We start from the raw sequence: 19,968 nt of genomic DNA, 5'->3' as shown, positions 1-19,968 counted from the left end.
TACTACTGACAACCAGTTGTCATTATAAAAATAGCAAGTTTGAAATATTTCTCTTTTGTAAAAAAAAATGTGTAACTCATCTTTAAGTTCCCTACATCATTAAAATAGTTTGCCACAAGACAGCCATCAAACCTGTATATCTCATTACAAAATAATCAAACCTCTATATGCTTGCTGCAAAATCCTGTGAGGATTTTATTATATATTAAAGGTCTTATTTTTATAATATAAACCACATCAGGACATCCTGCATCATTTTGTACACTTCTGGCCTCAAATTCTTGGCTTCAACAGCTCTTCTTTGAGTGAATTTCATGTTTGGAGTAATCTCTATAACCTTAACCTGGAATCCTTAGTGTACTGCAGTTAAAGCACCCACTCTATTGGTGGTTATATTTATCCAGTTTTTTCCATAAAACTGTTTTTATTAAATAAGTCATTGGTTATTGAAACTCTCTCTTCTCCAGTACGCCTCATAAAAAAGTAATTCTTTGTGTATTTCATTACTGAGACCTGAATCTGGCACATGCCATAAGCTGAGACATGTTAGAAACATCTGTGCTTTCATCCAATTGTAGAGTAAAGCTCCGGAGCTGCAAAATTTGTTCTAGTACTTGTTACCTCATGTCTTCAGCGGTACTCTCTTTGCATCTTCCAACCATATTCGCTGACCAACGAATGCATTTTAGTTTGCCCATGAATTGTTTTCTGTTGGATTCGTTCATCCATTTTGCCTGAGGAAAGAAGTACAAGCATTTTCTTGATGGTATGTGGCTTTTTTTTTTAATTTTTTTTGAAGCAGTAATTTTATTTTATTTTATATTATTTTATATATATTTTTTGATATGTGGCTTTTTAACGTTCACTATTAAGTGAGAAAGTCTTGAAAGAGGCATCTAAATATTTGTCAAAAAGTATCAGAACTAATATAAAGAACCGGAGGGAGCATCACATAACTTTAGACATCATTGAAAAAAAGATTACAGGTTTGTCTTTGTGTTCTGAGTCTTTGTTTTTTAAGGCTATTACTGTATCAGCAAGGAGAGGCTAGGTTATGCTATGATAACAGTATCTGTGGATTAAAGCAATACAGGTTTATTGCATGTGGAAGGTACATCACAGATCAGCTGTGGCTCTGAGTCACAGTGTCTTCACTGTGGGACTCAGACTGACCAAGCAGCTTCTTTCCAGAACATTCCCAGCTCTTGTGGCAAAATGGAGAGATACTGTGATGAATCACACTCTAGCTCTTAAAGCTTCTGCCTGAAAGTGACATCTGTCACTTCTGCTCACATTTCAATGGCCAAAATAAGTCACGTGGTGATATTTAACCGGAACCAGACCAGGAAGTCAATTCTATCATATGCTTGGGAAGAGAATCAGAAATATCTGGTGCATGGCACCAATGACGTCCACCCATGCTAACTGCAGACACTTCACACTCACTAGCAAATATCTCAACGTTTATCATTAATGGTTAAGTGTATAAATCCACACAGCAGAGTCTTCTTAAAATTTTCCTCCTTTTTTGTCTAATTTCTTGTTGGATCTGATGAAATCATCATTATTAACTCCAAACATTCTATTTAGAGTAAAAGTATCCGCTTTCCATTTTCTAGCTGTTTGCTTGTGCTTGCATTCATTCGTATTATCTTCAATTCATGGTATCCTTGCAAGAAGTTTTAAAGCCACGTGACCATTTTGCGAGGGCTACTTTAGTTAAAATTGAATTCTCTCATGAAAGGACGCATAGAAAAACGTTCTTAGCGCACTGCGTATTATATCCGACACTAGACGCACCAAAAACGTCCATAACAGGAGAATGGACATATGCAAGCAATGAAATGTTCTATAGCAGTGAGGATGAATGAACTGCAATAGCAGTGTGACATGAAGGAGCCTCACAAATGGAACACTGAAGGGAAGAAGTCATTCGTATATATGATTTCAATTATACAAAGTTCAAAAACATGCAAAACTCATATGTGGTGTTAAAAATCAGGACGGGGTTACCAACAGGCTGGTAGTGACTAGAAAGAGGCGTAAAAATGGCCTCTGGAGTGCTGACAATTTTATGTTTCTTAATCAGGGCGCTGGTTATATGAATGTGCTCCCTTTGTAAAAATCCACCGACCTGTACCCTTATAATTTGTGCGCTTTTTCTGTATATAAATTATACTTCGATTAAAAGTTTACTTAAAATCGAACTGGATGACATAATCCATGGATCCCTTAGCCAGCCACATATAAACTGGAAATATATAACCAGAAGTGACAAATGCAGCCAGGCACCACGATTAACCCTGTTGCCTTATGGAGCGCCACTCCTCCCTCAGCCCCTCCATATGCCCCATGACTGCCTGACATATGACAGGACACTAGTGTCAATCCATATATTAATTATTAGTAAAGATGAACTTGGCTCTTATATTTAAATAGATAAATCAATATAAATTGCAGTTCTAATCTTTTATTCCCACTTCCAAAATATCATCTTGAAAACCCCACTTTGGAGACAGCTGTTTGTTGCTTTGAAGCCCATATCAGGACCATGGACAGGTCCTACAGAGCCAGGTGATGCACTCTATAAAGATCAGATCCTCGCTGCCCCTGCCCAGTCAGCATGTAATCACCACCCGACAAGTATTTCAGAGGCCTATGCACAGATGCTCTGATAATTTTAATATGGGGGAAACATGAGCTTTAATAATGCAAAACTAGGGGTTCTCATTAAACAAAACACACACCCTGGTAAATCCCTGCATCCCATTGATCATTAAATAAATGCTCTGGTGAAGCAAATATCCTTCACACTAGAGTATATATAAGTGGATTATCAATTTTAAAGAAATCAGAGTAACATGAAATGCACTTTGCTCCAATAACGCACTAACCAGGGTGTGGGGAGGGGATTGTATTTTGTATGGTTCAGAGGACGCTTTGGCGACTTGTAATATTTTAAAACACACACTTCATACGAAATTGAGTTAGCATCTGAACCTATACCTTTCTAGCTCCAAAGCTCATGTTCTTTTTCTACATTATGCTGGCTTTTTAAAAAGATAATACAACAGTTAAAAATAAGAAGTTCAGAAGAAGTCAAAGAAGAAGGGTGAGGCAATTATACCAATACATCTAGGAGAATATGCTTCCTATTTCAGTTTGGGTTTCCTCCAAAACAGACACTGAGACAAAAGTTTAGGTGCAAGGAGTTATTTGAGAGGTGATCCCAGGGATCATGTAAGGAAGTGGGAACACGGACAAGAGAACTAATCCATGAGTGGGTTACTGCTGTGAGCAACTGGGTTCAATGATCCGGGGGGAACCTCTGTGAGGTTACAGAACACAACTCAGAATTGTCCCATCAATGGGGCAAGGAAGCTGAGATATACATATAGTGGTAGGCTGAATATATATATTGTGGTAGGACCCACAATGAGGTCCACAACCTAATCCCCAGAACCTGTGCATATGTTACCTCATATGGCAAAAGGGACTTTGGAGATGTAATTAGTTAAGGATCTTGAGATGGGGAGTTTATTCTGGATTATCTTGGTGAGCCCAATATAATCACAGACGTTCTTAAGGGAGAGAGGCAAGAGGGTCAGAGTCAGAGAGATAAATCGGAAGATACTATATTGCTGACTTTGAAGGTGGAGGAAGGGGCCATGAGTCAAGGAAAGCAGATTACAGAAGCTAGAAAAAGTAAGAAAACAGAATCTCTCCCAGAGCCTCCAGAAGGAATACAGTTCTGCCAACACCTTAACTAGCCCTTAAGACCCAGTTCAGATTTTGTACCTCCAGAATGGTAAAATAATAAATTTATATGGTTTTAAACCATTAAGTCTGTGGTAATGTATTACAACAGCAATAGGAAATACATACACATGTAATTTCATATATATATAATCCATCAACTCTCATCCTTCATTGATTGAAGGTTGCAAAGCACATTCCCACAGCCAGAGAACATTTCAGACAGACATTGGAAACTATCGGGAACTGTCTGCAAGTGATCAAGTGGTAAATTTGGGTGTGTGAGCTTCCTGGCAACCATGGCAAAAAGAGAAAAGATTGGATGTCTCTCATAAAATGTTCCTCAAAACTTTTATCTGTCAGTGAATTCTTAAAGAAATTGATCACATAGGACTTTATATAGAGAATATTTAACTGACAATGCTTTCAATGAGAGTGTAAAAAGTGTAGAAATTATTTTCAGGCGTTAGCCCTATATAAAGGTAAAAGGAAGAACATTCAGACCTAGTTTAGAGAAATCATCTTTGTGGTTAGTGAGTTATATGGCTCTCTCCCTAAGGTAAAGATTGTAGTATGTTCAGAGATGAGTACAAATGATCCTCTTTTCAACTCTCTCTCAGATATCAATTGTTTCTCTGATTTGAGGCAGGAGCTAGATGTAGAGAGCTAGTTCTTCCAAGGCTGAGTTCTCAGTGAGGACCCAGGAGGGCAAATGCTATGGCATCTATGGAAGGATACCCATGAGCTGGGAGTTCCAGCTGGGTGGTCTCCAGGTGAGCACTCTGCCAGAGAAGCTGTCTGGCCTGCATTCCCTCCCAAAGGGGGTCCTATCGTCAGCAGTGTTGAGTTGCAAAAAAAATAAAACTCACATCAGACTTTCTCAAGTGAAAATGAGGAGTGTATTATAAGGAAATAGAGGTTTTTCTGGATTCAAAGACAGAAAACCAAGTTCACTCAAGTTTTATGGAAGCAGGAGAGCAAAAGAACAGGGCTGCTTCTCCCTCCATCTCCTTTCTGGTTCATGTGGCTCTCTCCCCTCTGAGAGAGAAGAGAGTCTGTTCTGTTCTCTCCCCCAGTTCTGGTTCTACATCATGAACTTCCACTCACCACTGACAGTTCCAAGACCTCTGAGTCCAGATTTCAAATTCCCAGTAGGGAAATGTGGCCCAGATCACTGTTTGGGGAAAAGCCTGTAAGGTGCAGGTCACTAGAAGCCAATGGAGACAGCCCTTTGTGTCAGAGTCAGGTAAGTCAGGTAACTAGGGCAAATAAGCCAAGGGAAGGAGGAGCTTTTGAGGGTTAGGGACCATATAATGTGCCCTGCTACCCACACGGAGTTGGGCATCAGGCATAAAGGGTTGGAAATCTCTCCCAAAACGCAGCTTTGGCTCTGCTCAGAGATCCAAAGGAGGGCTTGCAGTGGTCCCAGCAATCACCCCTGAAAAGCAAGTATTGTTGAGTCATTACAAAAATGTCTCCCACCCTCTGTTCCTCTCTGTGTCGATACCCTTACCATGTGATTTTGCAGCTCCCTCCTTCAAGAAGTGGAATCTATTTTCTCACTCCTTTAATATGGGCTGGCCTTGTGACATGCTGTGACCAACAGAATGCAGCAGAAGGGACAGCACACCTCTCCCTCTCCCCCTCCCTCTACTTCTTTCCCTTCCTCCTTCCCCCTCCCCTTCCCCTCTCCCCCTGTCTCTCATAATCCTACCATTGCCATGTGAACAACCCTGCTGGAAGGATGTGAGAGACACATTGAAAGAGCCCCCATTTGGACCAGTTTCCCCAGCCAAGGCCATCCTAGACCAGCCAGTTGAACAAAGACAGATGAGCATGTCCAGCCAAAATCAGCCAGGCCTGGCCCAGATCAGAAGAACCATCCTCTTGACCTGCAAACACATGAGCAATAATAAATGTGTATTCCTTTAAACAAAGCTTTGAGATATTTTGTTATGTGGCAATAGCTAACTGATACAGCAACTCAGGACTTGGATTGTCAAAATGGGCCAGGTAAGTATGACTAGGAAAAAGTCTATCAGTTTGGCTCCAGCAGACAACATTTGCCTCTAAGTAGTTACTCCTGTTCCAACGCTGCTCTATGCACCAGCCGGGCTGCAGGAGCTGCCAACATCCCCGTACAAAAGAATCAAGCAGCCTTTGCATGGACTGCTTGGAAATGTCCTTTGAGGCTTTGCTAGATACTGGTCAAAAGAGACTTTTGCTCAGACAAAGCTGATCTCAGCAGAGATAAGGTTATCAAACAAGAGTAGCTGGATTTCAAAACCATGATCAGAGAGAAAGAGAGATAGGTCTGTTTCCTCCAGTAGGTCAGAAGTCTGGGTCACCTAAATGCCAAATCAGATCAGAGTCCCGTAAGCAGGAAAAGGACTAAGAAACCAGCCTGGATTATGCCTGACTGTGGACTGAAGTCTGATCTCTTGAGATATTATTTCTCCTTGCTCTGATTCTCAAATATTTGAATCCAGGACACCTAAGCATTAAATACCAGACTAGAGCTAGGGCTACATGGGCACAGAATTTTGCCACTTATAAGTGCACTTGAGAAAATTTGGGTTTGTTTGGGTTTTCTTCCCTAAGAACAACAGATTCTCAGAAAAGCTCTGACCCAAAAAGGGTAAGAATCCCAATGGCAGAAAGAATGCTAGATGCAACATTGCCCATCTGTATCAGTGTTCCTACAGGTCTGTGACTGTGTATTACTCTGTCTACATGTTGTTATACTTATACATTGCAATTCCTAGAAGATATTGCAACCATATTATAGAATCCATGTATTACTGTAGCTTTCTATCCCTTCTAAGGAATGTCACTCTAGTTGTGACTTAAAGGTATCTATTTTTATTGTATCTAATTTAATATATCTGTACACTACTGTAACATATATATTGCTGCAGTTGTGTGATGTTGTATCTTGATATTGTAGCTCTGTTACTTAAATAAAGTATAAATAATCTACTTTAGTGTCGCTAAAAGTTTTTATGTGTATACATAATTGTGGCTGGGTTACTGCAATTATATTACTACACCTATATGTTACTACATCCACATAACTGCTTCTGTTATTGTGTGTAGGACTCTAATTGTATTACTGTATCTATGTGTTACTGTATTTATGTTTTTGCATCTAGATGTTACTGCATTTATTATTGAAGTCATGCTTTACTGCAACTAAATGTTACTGTGAATTTGCATTTACTCCAATAATAAAATAATAATAGCTACCATTTGTTAAGCACCTTCTGTGTGTGAGGCCGTCCTCGGCTGTGTGGTTTATGTATAATTACCTTACTAAATCATACAACAGCCCTCCAAGGTAGATTTTATCATACCCATTTTACAGATGAGGAAACTGAGGCACAGATAGATTAAGTTACTTGCCTGAGATCACACAACCAGTATGTGGCAGTGGAGGGCAGGGGAACAACCATACACCCAGGTCTGTCTGACTATTGTAGCTATTTGTGACAGCAGCCATATAACTGTATAGACTATGTCCTTTACTTTTATGTTTAGAGCCTTAGTGTAGAAAATGCTTAGATGTGAAAAGGTAGTTGCTGGGTGTAAAATAAAGTTTTTTAAGCTATCAACTTCATTTTCTTACACTTTCATTGAGTTAGGAGTTCCTGAGTTCAGAAACAATTAAGTTACTAAAAGAAACATGATTGAGTTAGCAGACAATAAATTTAAAGAACAATGAAATTCATACTTCCAACTTTCAATGAATTTATAAAGAGAGAGATGGTTACATGAGCTTAATTGTTGATGAGCACTGTGCTTATGAACTTTATGGATTCGAAAATTGCCTGCAGGCTGGGAAACATTTGAGAGCATGACAGATGTCCTCCAACAAAACCACCACTGCCAGGAACGGAACCCTTTACTCACACCCTTCGACTCTCCCCTCCTCCAAACCTTGCAACAGTAATGACCTCAGGCTTCCATGCAGGCTCCAGAAAATCCCCGTCTACCCTCAGAGCTTTCTATTTTAAGTCTGCAGCCCCAACCCCAGTCAATTCTTCTTGGCTTTTGCTTCCTGACCAATTCGTCTGTCCAGGAGTGAATTCTGTTAAGAGGAGGGAAATATGGCCACAGCCTGGAGCTGGAGTCTACAGGAAGAAGTTCCCCAAAAGGTCTCCTATGTCCCAGCCCTACACCAGTCCTGCTTTGAGCAGAATCAGTCCCAGGCACATTTGTAAGGTTGGCTCCTTTGGTCTCACTGCCTACTATCCCTCTGGCCCGAGACCTTAAAACTCACAGGTAACTCTCTCAGGCCTGCCTGCTCCCTGGAATTCCATTATGCTTGCCACCTGACCCCCTCCCAGGCTAGTCATTGCCCCCTCACATGCTTCCCCAGCCCCTGTATGGGTTCCACTCCCTAGAGCCATCATGGTGACCATCAGCTATATTTATGGGTAATTGGGACAGAACTTTAGAAGACCCCTTTTCCCCCTCAAACCTGAATAATATTGAAGCATAGTGACAAGGACTTCCTAGAACTAATGCCTAGATTATATCTAGATGTTAATGAGTCTCATTTTGAACATTCATAACACTGAAAGCTTTAGATCAAGAAGGTGGACCCCTTAGAAATCAAGCATCTAGCTTAGGGATGGTAAACACAAGGCACAGAGAACTCTGCTCCTCCATCCCCTGTCCATTACAGACATCACTAATCGATTGCAGATACTCTTTCCTCCATAACCTGGACACAGTTTCAGAACTCTTCTCAGTCCGAGTCTACAGGTCCAGCTGACCTGAAGTGGCATATGAAATCAAATGCATTTCCCTTTGAGGCTGACTTCTTCATTGTACAGATGGAGAAACTGAGGCCCAGAGGGAAAGCTGACTCATACAAGTCAGGTTCATACAAGCCAGAAGCAATACCAGTATGAGAACCCAGAGTTCCTGGCCTCTAATCCAAGCCATGAAGGCACAGGATGCGGCTGCACAGTGGGGCAGAGCTGGCGAGATTTGAGTCTCACTTCTAAGGAGACCGCAAAAGCACCAGCCAAAGAGAAATCAATGAGAGCCCTGCTCTCCACCCCACGGTTTCCATAGCAACCCTTTGGGCCCTAGTTTGGGGTGGAGAGAAGGAGTAGGGTTTCTCAGATAGAAGATGACCTAAACCAAGCCTTTACAGATATTAACTTTTCTGTTCTCACGATAACCCTGTAAGGAGGTACCGCTATTATCCCTACTTTACAAATGAGAAAACTGAGGCATGGAGACGGGTAAGTGACTTGTCCAAGCTCACACGGCTGCCAAGTGCCAATGTCATGATTTTAACTTAGTCTGGCTCCACAGCTGACGCACTTAATCATTCATACTACCAAATTGCACACCTCTGCACATGCACGCACATACACATATACACACCCCATGGCCAACAGTGCGTGTGAGTGCCCATTTCCCCAGCAACATCGCATATTATCCAACTTTTCAATTTTGCCCTTCTGATAGGTAAGCAGTGGCTGTCTGCGGAGGATTGGTCCTAGTCTCAGTCCAGGTATCACCTGGGTCAAGAGCCCCACCAGGGATACTATACCCACGGCTTAGTGGATCAACTGCAGGGGCATTCCTGCCTGTGGGGGTTTCTGCTTCTGCAGAGGAAGGCCAGTCCACCAGAGACCTGAGCTGGAAACAATAGATCATCCGTTCACTGGGATTAATGAGGCTTCCCCATGTTTGTAGAGAGCTGATTAAGGAGCTTGTAGCTGCTTCACCTCCTGTCAATAGAACAAAATGCTAGCAGCACTGTTTCCAGGGGCTTTGGAGGGGGACATGGGCAAAGGGGTTCAGGGGTCTGCACCGTGCTCTACTTTGTGCTTTTTTATGTAAGCACCCAACCCCAGGGCATTTGTCCCACCCCTCCCCAATCTAGAGTCCCTCCCCATCGCTGCCCATGCCCTCCACATGTATTTATTGAACTCCTAACATACACCAGGCACCAGGTACTGGGGATACAGAGACAACCAAGACAGAAACAGCACTTACCCTCCTAGTCTGCTAGGAAAATAGACACTAAACAGCTAAACATATGATGATTTATTTAATTGCAAGCATGACTAAGTGCTGTACAGGAGAAGAACAGAACTATAAATGCATGCAATAGGGGCTCTGCCTCTCTAGAGGGTCAGAGAAGTTTCCCAGGAGATATAGGAGGGGAGGTAGGGTCTCAACCAGGTTGGGACATCAACTTGACAAGACTTGGCCACTGATTACATATTGGAGGTAAAGATGATATTTCTGACCCAAGGATTATGTGGAATGTACCACTAACATATGTACAGAGCACAAATGGCAGAACAGGTTTGGAGAAGGCAGGACACCTATGAGGTACCCAGTAGGCAGTTGGCTGGATCAGCCTGGGGCACAGGAGTGAGGTCTGGATTGAAGGCATAGATTTAGAAGACAACGTAAAGGCCATAGAGTAGTTAATGTTGTGCAGTTAGATGCCACTCCTAAGGAGGGAAAAAAGGAGGGCCAAGGACTAATCCCTGAGAAGACCTGTAGGAATCAGAGGAAGGAGCTGACGAGAGGGGAGGGGAGACGCTGGAAAAAGTAGGTGTCTTGAAACAGGGAAATAGAGAATTTGCAGAAAGCAAAGGAGCTGACTGTGAGATGCTGCCGAGAGATCTAGTTAGATGAGGGCTGAGATGTGTCATTGGATTTGGTACGTAGGTCACTGGTGACTTTGGCAAGAGTTGCTTAGCTGGAGACAGAAGCCAGAATAGAGTAGATGAGGAGAGTGTGGATGGTGAGGAAGCAGGAAATGCGGACAATAGAGTGTTGCTGTGAAGAGAAGTGAGAAATGGGGCTTTTTAGTCAGGAAAAGCTTGAGCAAAAGTGCCAGCTGAGGGTTTAATCCAGACTTGGAGAAAGAGGAGGAGATGTTGAAAAAATGAACAAGTGGACAAAGAAATGAAGACTTAAGAAGCTAACTGATGGAGGAGGGTCTTGGAGCTGGTTGGTGGGCTCTAATCCAAGGCACTCATGGCGAGGGTCGGGGGACCCGACCAGAGTAGGACCCCTTCCTTCTGAGAGAGGGTGGGGTGAGAACACTGAGGGGGAATGGAGGGAAATAGAGGGAGCCCATCTCTGATGACCTTGACCTATGCAATAAAGGTCAAGTTGAGGTTGTCTGCAGAGTCTGACAGTGATAGGAGGATGGAGGTGGGAAGAGGGTGGAAAGGCTTGTGAGCAGCTGAGGACATATTATAGGAAGACAGACAGAGCTGGGCGTAATGAAGGCCATAGAGCAGTGAGGCCCAGATGACATTGGAAACCATTCTCATTACCCACAATAACTACAATAACTCCCATTTGTTGAGTGTCGCTATGTAAATTATTCCATTCTCATGAAAGCCCAATGAGGGAGGCCTCATCATCCCTTATGAACAGACAAAAGTAACTGAGGCTCAGAAAGATTGAGTAACTTGTCCAAGGTGACACAGCTGCTGAGCAGCAGAGCTGGGGTTTGAACTTGAGGCAGTTAGATGCCAAGGCGCATGTTCTTTTTACTGACCTGTGAACCAAACTCTGGCGTTATCCTCAGCACCACTTGGCAACCAGGAGTGGGAGAGGAGAGAGCAGGTGTGGAGTCTGCTCAGGGCTGAGGACTGTGCTGGCCAGTGGTGTCATAGGGCCAGGAGACCAGAGAGGTGGGGAGATAAAGAAAGAATGGCTATGCAGGGGTCTGGGCCAGTGGGGAGGTGGGGCAGAGCTGGTGATCTACAAGGGACTGTGACAGCAGAAAAGAGCAGAAGGCTGGCCTGTGGTCACATGGACAGTCATGAGAAGGGAGGGAAGGAAGGAGGGAAGGAGAAGCAGTCAGCACCAAAGAGCTTGGAGATGATCAGAGAATGTCACACTGTGAAACTTAGGTAGATAGAATTGACCCAAGGGGGAGGAATCAAAACAACCATTTAGTGGCTCAGACAGATCTGGAGTCTGATACCACCCTGTCACTTTACTATCTCTGTGATATTGGTCAACTTGCTTAAATTCTCTGGGCTTTATTTTCTCCCATCTACACAATGGCACCAATAAACCCTATACCTATAAAGAAAAGTCCTGCAAGGCTTCCCATCAAAAGTCCCTACCATGTCTTGACATATGCTGCATCAACTGACACTGCCCACCTCTCCAGCCTCATCCCAGCCCACTGTCCACGTCATTCACCCTGCTTCAGTGTATTAGTTAGTGCCACAATAATGCTGCGTAACAAACCAGTCCCAAAACTCAATGGCCTACAACAACAAGTAGGTCAATGGGTTCTGATCTAGCCTGGGTTTGGCTGAGCTTGGCTCCAGGACATGAATTGAGTTCAGGTCACCTATACACATTTCTCATTCTTCTGGGGTATTCTGGTACATGTCCTTTTCTTAGCCATGGCAGAGCACAAGCCCAACCACACAAGTACAATTCAAGCTTCCACTTGTATCATGTCTACTAATATCCCATTGGCCAAAGCAAGTCACATGATCGAGCCCTAAATTAAAACAGTGGAAAACATGCTCCTGCCGTGAGGCCATGGCAAGTGTGTGGATGTATAAAATAATACAGGGGAGTGAGGAGTTGGGACAGATAATTCTGTCTACCAAATCCAGTCACTGGGCCTCTGGCAGTCCTCAGGTCCAGCTATTGTCCCCTTAGTGCCTTTTTCTCAGCTGTTCCCTCTGCCTGGGCTGCTCTCTCCCACCCTCTCCCATTCATCACATAGCTGGCTTTTGTTCATCTTTTGAGTCTCAACTTAACTTTATCCCTTTTAAGCGTCTTCCAGTTTGCCCGGAGAGGGGATAATATAGGATTTGGTGAACACGTGACATTATCTCTGCTGTAGCCCTCTGATCACATAGAATAGAGGCCTCCATCAGCTAAATAAGAGAGTCACCAAAGGAGAACGAGGTAGAGACCCAAAGAACAAGATCTAGGAGTTAGGAACAAGGAAACACCAACAAGAAGCAGAGGGAAAGAGAAGGGGTGAGGGGACCCAGGGAAGATGTCTAAGATGCAGAGTGACACCTACAGTCCAAGGGAGGCCCAGAAAGAGACAGTGGCAAAGAAAGTTCACTGAACCAGTGGCAGAGGCTGTTGCAGAGAAATAAGACCCAGAGGGGCTGCGGGAGAGAGGACAAGCCAGCGCATCCTTGCGCATTCGCGGCGTTTGCGGTTTCCTCCCCACTAATTCATTGCTCTCGGCCTGTCACCCACGCACAGAAGTGGAATCTGAAATCTAATTTGGCCTTTGTAAGCTCCATAAATGCTGTTCTTTAGGGGTGATTCCCTTGTAAATGGAAGGAAGTACTAAATTGGAAGTCCACACTGGCCGTCCGGGACCTGTTCTCCCGAACGCCGGGTAGATCACTGCGTGAGCGCTAATGCTGCTGACAAATGGGAAAGCGCTAGGCTGCTTAGGCAGCAACTTCATACAACCTGACCCCCCAGCCGCTGGCCCGGGAGATGTAATGAACCCAGGCCTGGCCGCTGATCGCTGCGGCAGCAGAGGAAATAACTAGGTCCCGGGAGGACCAGGGCCTGGAACTAATGATTACAGCAAGGGAGGGGAGGGGCATGGTCTTCGAGGGGCTTGAGGGTTCAAACAAGGTGGCTGCCGCCCCTCTTCCTGGGGTGATCTCTGGCCCAGTCCTCACCAACTGCCAGAGGGAAATCTCCAACGTGCAGAAGGACCCAGCCCTCCCCTGCTCAAAAGTCTGCAGCAGACGCCTCTCAGCCCAGTGTCACTTCCCCTCAGCCACCTCTGCCGGCATCCACACCTGCAAACCCAGACCCATCGGGCACATAAGAGCCCCACCTCAATGGGATACTGCCAGTATCTTCCTTCCTCTGCCCCAGGACTTCTTCAAACATCCCAGGAGCTTGGGGGCTCGCTTGGTTGTAGGAAAAGCTCAACTCAGACATGCAAGAAAGCTAGTGTCCCCAGGGGCACGCTTCAGCCAATGAGGTTGGGAGTCGGTGGAGACATGCCTCAGCTCCCTGTCTTCCAGGCAGAGGATTTGGGAGCACTCTCGGGGGGGGCTGCTGAGGTCGTGCTCCCACTGCCCCCCTAAGCAACCTTGCTAACTTACTCTTACTTTGGCTTCTCCTCCTCCCCTGCCTCTGTCTCCCTGCTCTCTCACTCCTGCTGCCTGGGATCGTCCCCCAAATAACCTCCTGCACCCAGGTCCTTACCTCAGGCTCCATTTTCAGTGTTTTTCCAGCTGTGTTCCTCGGGACCCCGAGGCAACTTACGATGCGTCTAGCCCCTCTCTCACCTGCATTTGCCTTAATGCTCTGTTGTCACCATTTTGAAATTTTTTTTTAATTTATCCTTTTTTTATTGAAGTATAGTGGACTTCCAATATTATATTAGTTTCAGGTGTACAGCATAGTGATTCAGTGTTTTTCTGATTGTACTCCATTAAAAGTTATTACAAGATAATTGCTATAATTCCCTGTGCTATACAATATATTCTTGTTGCTTATCTATTTTTTTCATGATCTAGCTTTTTTTTTTCATCTTTATTGGAGAATAATTGCTTTACAATGGTGTGTTAGTTTCTGCTTTATAACAAAGTGAATTAGTTATACATATACATATGTTCCCATATCTCTTCCCTCTTGCATCTCCCTCCCTCCCACCCTCCCTATCCCACCCCTCTAGGTGGTCACAAACCACCTAGCTGATCTCCCTGTGCTACGCGGCTGCTTCCCACTAGCTATCTATTTTACGTTTGGTAGTGTGTATATGTCCATGCCACTGTCTCACTTTGTCTCAGCTCACCCTTCCCCCTCCCCATATCCTCAAGTCCGTTCTCTAGTAGGTCTGTGTCTTTATTCCTATCTTACCCCTAGGTTCTTCATGACATTTTTTTTCTTAAATTCCATATATATGTGTTAGCATACGGTATTTGTCTTTCTCTTTCTGACTTACTTCACTCTGTATGACAGACTCTAGGTCTATCCACCTCATTACAAATAGCTCAATTTCATTTCTTTTTATGGCTGAGTAATATTTCATTGTACATATGTGCCACATCTTCTTTATCCATGCATCTGATGATGGGCACTTAGGTTGTTTCCATCTCCGGGCTATTGTAAATAGAGCTGCAATGAAATTTTTAATAATTTTTGAACAAGGAATTCCACCTTTTCATTTTGCATTGCACCCTGCAAATTATATGGGCGATCAACCCCTAAATGTCCAGCACTTTGCACAAAACCTGCCACTTAGTTGGTGCTTTAAACTAAATTGAATTGAACTGAGCTTTGGGGCCTCTGTCCCTCCCTCTCTCCTCTCTTGCTCCTAGCTCCTTCCCTTCTTCCCACCTGACCTGGGGCGTTAAAGTTGCCAGGATGTGGGGATCCGACAGCAATAAGAGCAGCACATGTGGGTTTTCCCTGGGGCAGAAAGGAGTGGGGTCTGCGACCTGGACCCTCAGTCCTCACAAGACCCCCTAGACTACAGTGCATCCTCTCTCAGATCAGGGATTCCCTATGGTCACAGCTCCCTATGAGCAAACCATACATTTTCATTTTTAAATGTCAGTACACGGTTTTCATCATGTTTCAATAAAAGCTAAGTCTGAAATAATTTGGAATTGCCCTAACTCTAAGCCGTGGTAACAGAGAGCCACGTTCCACACAGAGGAGGTTACACGAGCCGAAACACTTCAAAAACATGAGGTTAGTGGTTGACCTCAAGAATTAGAAGCAGGCTGGGATTTGAGACAAGACACATCTCCAAAGGTTGAGAAGTTTGACCAGGGGAAGGGATCAGAGTGAGGAAATGCTTTTCTTAATTGGAAAAAAGACAGCCAGGGAAAGTGCAGCACACGTGTAGCGTGATTCCCCCCTCTCTCTTTCCCTCTGTGAAAGGGAGAAGACGGAGGGGCTGTGAGCACAGACAAAGGAGACCAAGGCCTTTCCAGGGATTTGCAGAAAGCAATCACAGATAAGGCTCTTTCACCAGGGCAGTTAAAGCCACAGAAAGCAAAGGCTCAGGGGTTTAACACCTCGTCTGGCTGACCAGACGCCTCAGGGGCTCAGACAAGCCTCAGAGAGGCCAAAACTAAATTGCCCTGAGCATGAGAGAAATTAAAAATCAAAGTAAAATTAAGCTTAATTATTAACAGTTAAGGGCTAATGAGGATGCCTGATTCACCTAAATGGCTATTTCTACATCTTGCTCTCGACTAGCTGTCACTTCTGGTATATGAGCATTAGAGATTAGTTAGCTGTTATGCTGTGTTATTTAATAAATTTGACTGCACACACAGTTTCAGTTTTTGTTTTCTTTTGTCTTGATATTGCGATGTGTAGGTTTGGGAAAACATTAAATGTCTGCAATGATCCAAAACCAGGGAGAGGATTTCTGTTCAAGGTGACTCTAGCCCAGACCCCACAGTCCACCTAGCGGCAGCTATCCGAATTGCAGCACACTACCCAGAACGCCTGAAAAGCTTCAGATGGGGCATGTGTACTTAGCGACAGGAAAAGGGGAAGGCAGGGGATAAGTGTGCTATGGGGTGGTGACATAAGGTAATCAGCAGGGATGATTGCTTTGTGGTTGGTGTTTGGGCGGGGGAGCGGGCGGGTGTCTTGGAGGCCAGGGAGGTCCCAGTGATGGAAAGAGATCAGAGGCAAAGAAGTGACCCAGAAGCCAAGATCAGTCCCCCTTCCCAGGTAAAGGAAGGAAGAAGGCAGCCGTTAGACCCAAGGTCCAGCGTAAGGGAATTATATCTCCAGGAGGACTGCTGAGGAGCTCAGGGAAGGAGAGAGACAAGGAGCTCTCCCCAGGAAGGGCAGGAAAATGGTTTAAGCAAGGCAAGGGGGAGGTGGAAGGTGGACGAAAGCAACTTCCTACTGACCTCAATCATTCAAAACACAGGCCCAGGGGCTTCCCTGGTGGCGAAGTGGTTGAGAGTCCGCCTGCCGATGCAGGGGACACGGGTTCGTGCCGCGGTCCGGGAAGATCCCACATACCGCGGAGCGGCTGGGCCCGTGAGCCATGGCCACTGAGCCTGCGCGTCCGGAGCCTGTGCTCCGCAACGGGAGAGGCCACAACAGTGAGAGGCCTGCGTACCGCAAAAAAAAAAAAAAAAAAAAAAACACAGGCCCAGGCTTGGCACCCAGGCAAATGCGCAAGCCCCACGGCCATCAGAAGAGCACAGGTAACACAGCTGAGCAAGCTAGCTTTCTGTTCCAAGCACCCAGCCTCCCACCAGCCTCGCCCAGCAGGTGAACCCCGGCAAAGGGCAACATTTCGGGGGTACCTGGAAAGGTCTTCCTGGATGGATGTTACTAACCAGCCCAAGCCTCATTCTCACACGGTGACTCATTTGTTGAACTTCAGTGACGATGTCCTCTCTTGACCCCCAAACTGCATCCAAAGCAGAAAAGCAACACCGTTGGCAACTTTGGATGGGTCACAAGCAGCAGGGGAGCCTAATGGGAGGTGAGATGATAAGCGCCAACCATGTGAGGAACTTGGAACAGGGCGGGGGTAATAAACCCCAGAGCCTGGTCCCACCAGAAATCCCAGCACATAACCGCGCAGGGAGGTATCCCTGGTTACAGGAGAAAATGCCACCATGTGTTTGGGTTGAACTGAGTGAGCCAGGGAAAGGGCAGCTTCTGCCTCCCCTCAGAACGCTGGATTCCTCACAGGAAGCGAGGCCCCTCAGGTTCACACTTGGGTCGCTGAAGCACTGCTGCCACTTCCCAGGCCCGACCTCAGGCCCACCACAGCTGCGGCCGCCTCGGATCACAGCTCTTTTGACCTCTTCCAGGTCTACCCTGAGGCCCCATGAAGCGTCGCTGTTCTCTCCTTGAGCAACCTTTACCCCAGTGCTGGGGTTCCCACTCAGAACTGCCAGGGTGCAGGGGAGAGAGGCCTGCAGGCTCCCGGTGAGACATGTAGGCCCATCTGCTCCTCTGCAAGATGAGGTGGCTAAGCCAGAAGCCCCCTAAGAACCTCTGCTCTGGCCAGACCTGCAGTCAGCTCCGGGGGCCCTGGACCCAGGTGCCTGGGCGGAGGGTGGGCCACTCTGGGTTTAGGTAGGACAGCCCATAGCCAACATGGACGATCTCTGCACGGGTCTCCCCTCTATCCATTACCCTCTCAGAACAGCCTCAGGGCAGACTCTGAAGAGAATCCTCTCCATGGCTCCAAGGGCCGTTTCAAGACCCAAGAACAAGGCTCTGGGGTCAAATCCAGAGTCAGTTAAATTCTGACTCTTGTCACTTCGTAACTGCATTATTTCACCTACCTGAGCATCAGTTTCCACATCTGTATACTTAGCACAATGGTTGGTATAGAGGAAACAACCAAACAGTGGCTCAAAGAGAGAGAAAGAATAAATAATAAGAAATACGCAGGGAGAGATTCACAGATACCCAGAGACAAGCGTCCTGAGGATAGAAGCCTAGGACAGGGGTTTAAGCCCCCAAGACAGAGGCAGTGGTGGGCTTGCAGAAGAGGAAAGAGCAGGAAGCTTTCAGGAGAAGACTGCAGGTTGGGGGTTGAGTCAGTTCTCACAGCCGCTGAATAATTCACAGGGCAGCCGGGATGGCATATGCTTCCACTGAGCCCACACCAGTAGGAATACCAGCCTCCTCCCCCATTTTGTCGCCCAGGAAACCAGCTCCCTCCTCCTGTAGGAGGAGCCGCCCAGGGCCCAGAAACTGGGTGGTTGGGGTGGAGAGGACACGGGAGGGGAGTCATGGGGCTGGGGCAGGTGCAGACAGCCCAGAAGAAAGTCGGCTGTGCCCGTCATGCCAGGTGAGAGGGTAGGAAACCTAGGTGAAGAGAAGGCAAGGACCCTGAGGACCCACCCTCCTCAGAAGCCACTGGAGGTGCTATAAAATATATAATAAAGGAAGTGCAGACAATGGCGGGTCAGAAATGAGACTGATTTAGACAGTGTGTCCAGGGCCAAGGTGTGCTCAGGACTTTGGTCTGTTTTGCCTCCACTTCTTGTCTAATTTTTGTGTCTGGCTTCCTTGGGGTTCTCCCCATCTGCCTTCTCCTGTGCGCGGCTCTATCTCTAGCAAGAACCTGAGCATCTCCTAAGCTTGGAGTGGACTTTCAGGAATAACTCCTGTCCAGCTCGCCTCTGGGGCATGTTCCAGCATCATCTTTGGCCTTGTATAGACCAACACAGGCAGCCCCAGGCCCAGGGATGCCAGCCCTCCTGGGTCACTCTCTTCCAGCTGCCTTTCCCATGGGTACCTGCCCTCAGCACCCTGCCCATCACCTGAGCCTGGCTTCTCTTGTCTTCCGTCCTCAAACTGGCCTGCAGGGCCCAAGATCCTTGCCTTATCCCTGTCCTAGTTCCTGTGGGGTCCCAAGGTGCCCTCGTGTTCTCATATTACTTCCTAATGCAGAAGCCATCCATATGTGACTCACACAAGAGAGACATACCGATCCAAGAAACAGAAACTGCTGTGGCCTGGCCAGTGCAGATGACTTTATGGTGTCGACAGAGAGGGTCTTTACTGGTAAGTGAATTGAGGCTCAGCTCCTAATGCATCTGAAACCACAACAAGTTTCGGGTTGTAGAACCTTGTGCAAGTGGCTTAACCTCTCTGAACCCCAGTTTCCTCATCTATAAAATGGGGAGAGACCTGTCTCACTGGATTAAGTGAAATGAGAGCGTATAGCTTACACTTAGGAGGTCACAGTTGTTGTTATTGCTGTTGTTGTTTTCTTCATGTTTTTCAAAATTTTGATTGGCGTATAGTTGATTTACAATGCTGTGTTAGTTTCAGGTGTACGGCAAAGTGAATCAGTTATACACATGTATCAATTCTTTTTCAGATTCTTTTCCCATATAGGTTATTACAGAATACTGAACACAGCTTAATATTAGTATTATTGATATCATATTATATATCACATTTGTATTATATAGAACATATATATGTGTTGTGTTGTCATGTTTTAGTTCTTCTTTCTATCATACTGATTTTTTTTCTGCTCATCTCAGAAAAGCTCATGCTTGTAGCTCAGCTGCACAGAGTTCCATTTGTCACAAAGTCTGAAACACTGAAAACTTGATTCAATTAGCAAATTTGTCATTATTGCCTGAGCAAGCCTTTGATTGAATTTGTCAAACATGATAATTTTATTGAGCAAACCAAATTACATAAGGTTGCATTTGCACTCCTAAATTAAGAGAGTGACTT

Source organism: Pseudorca crassidens, chromosome 2 (assembly GCF_039906515.1).
Source record: "Pseudorca crassidens isolate mPseCra1 chromosome 2, mPseCra1.hap1, whole genome shotgun sequence".
NCBI classification, from domain to species: Eukaryota; Metazoa; Chordata; class Mammalia; order Artiodactyla; family Delphinidae; genus Pseudorca; species Pseudorca crassidens.
Note: the sequence above shows the minus strand (reverse complement) of the source record.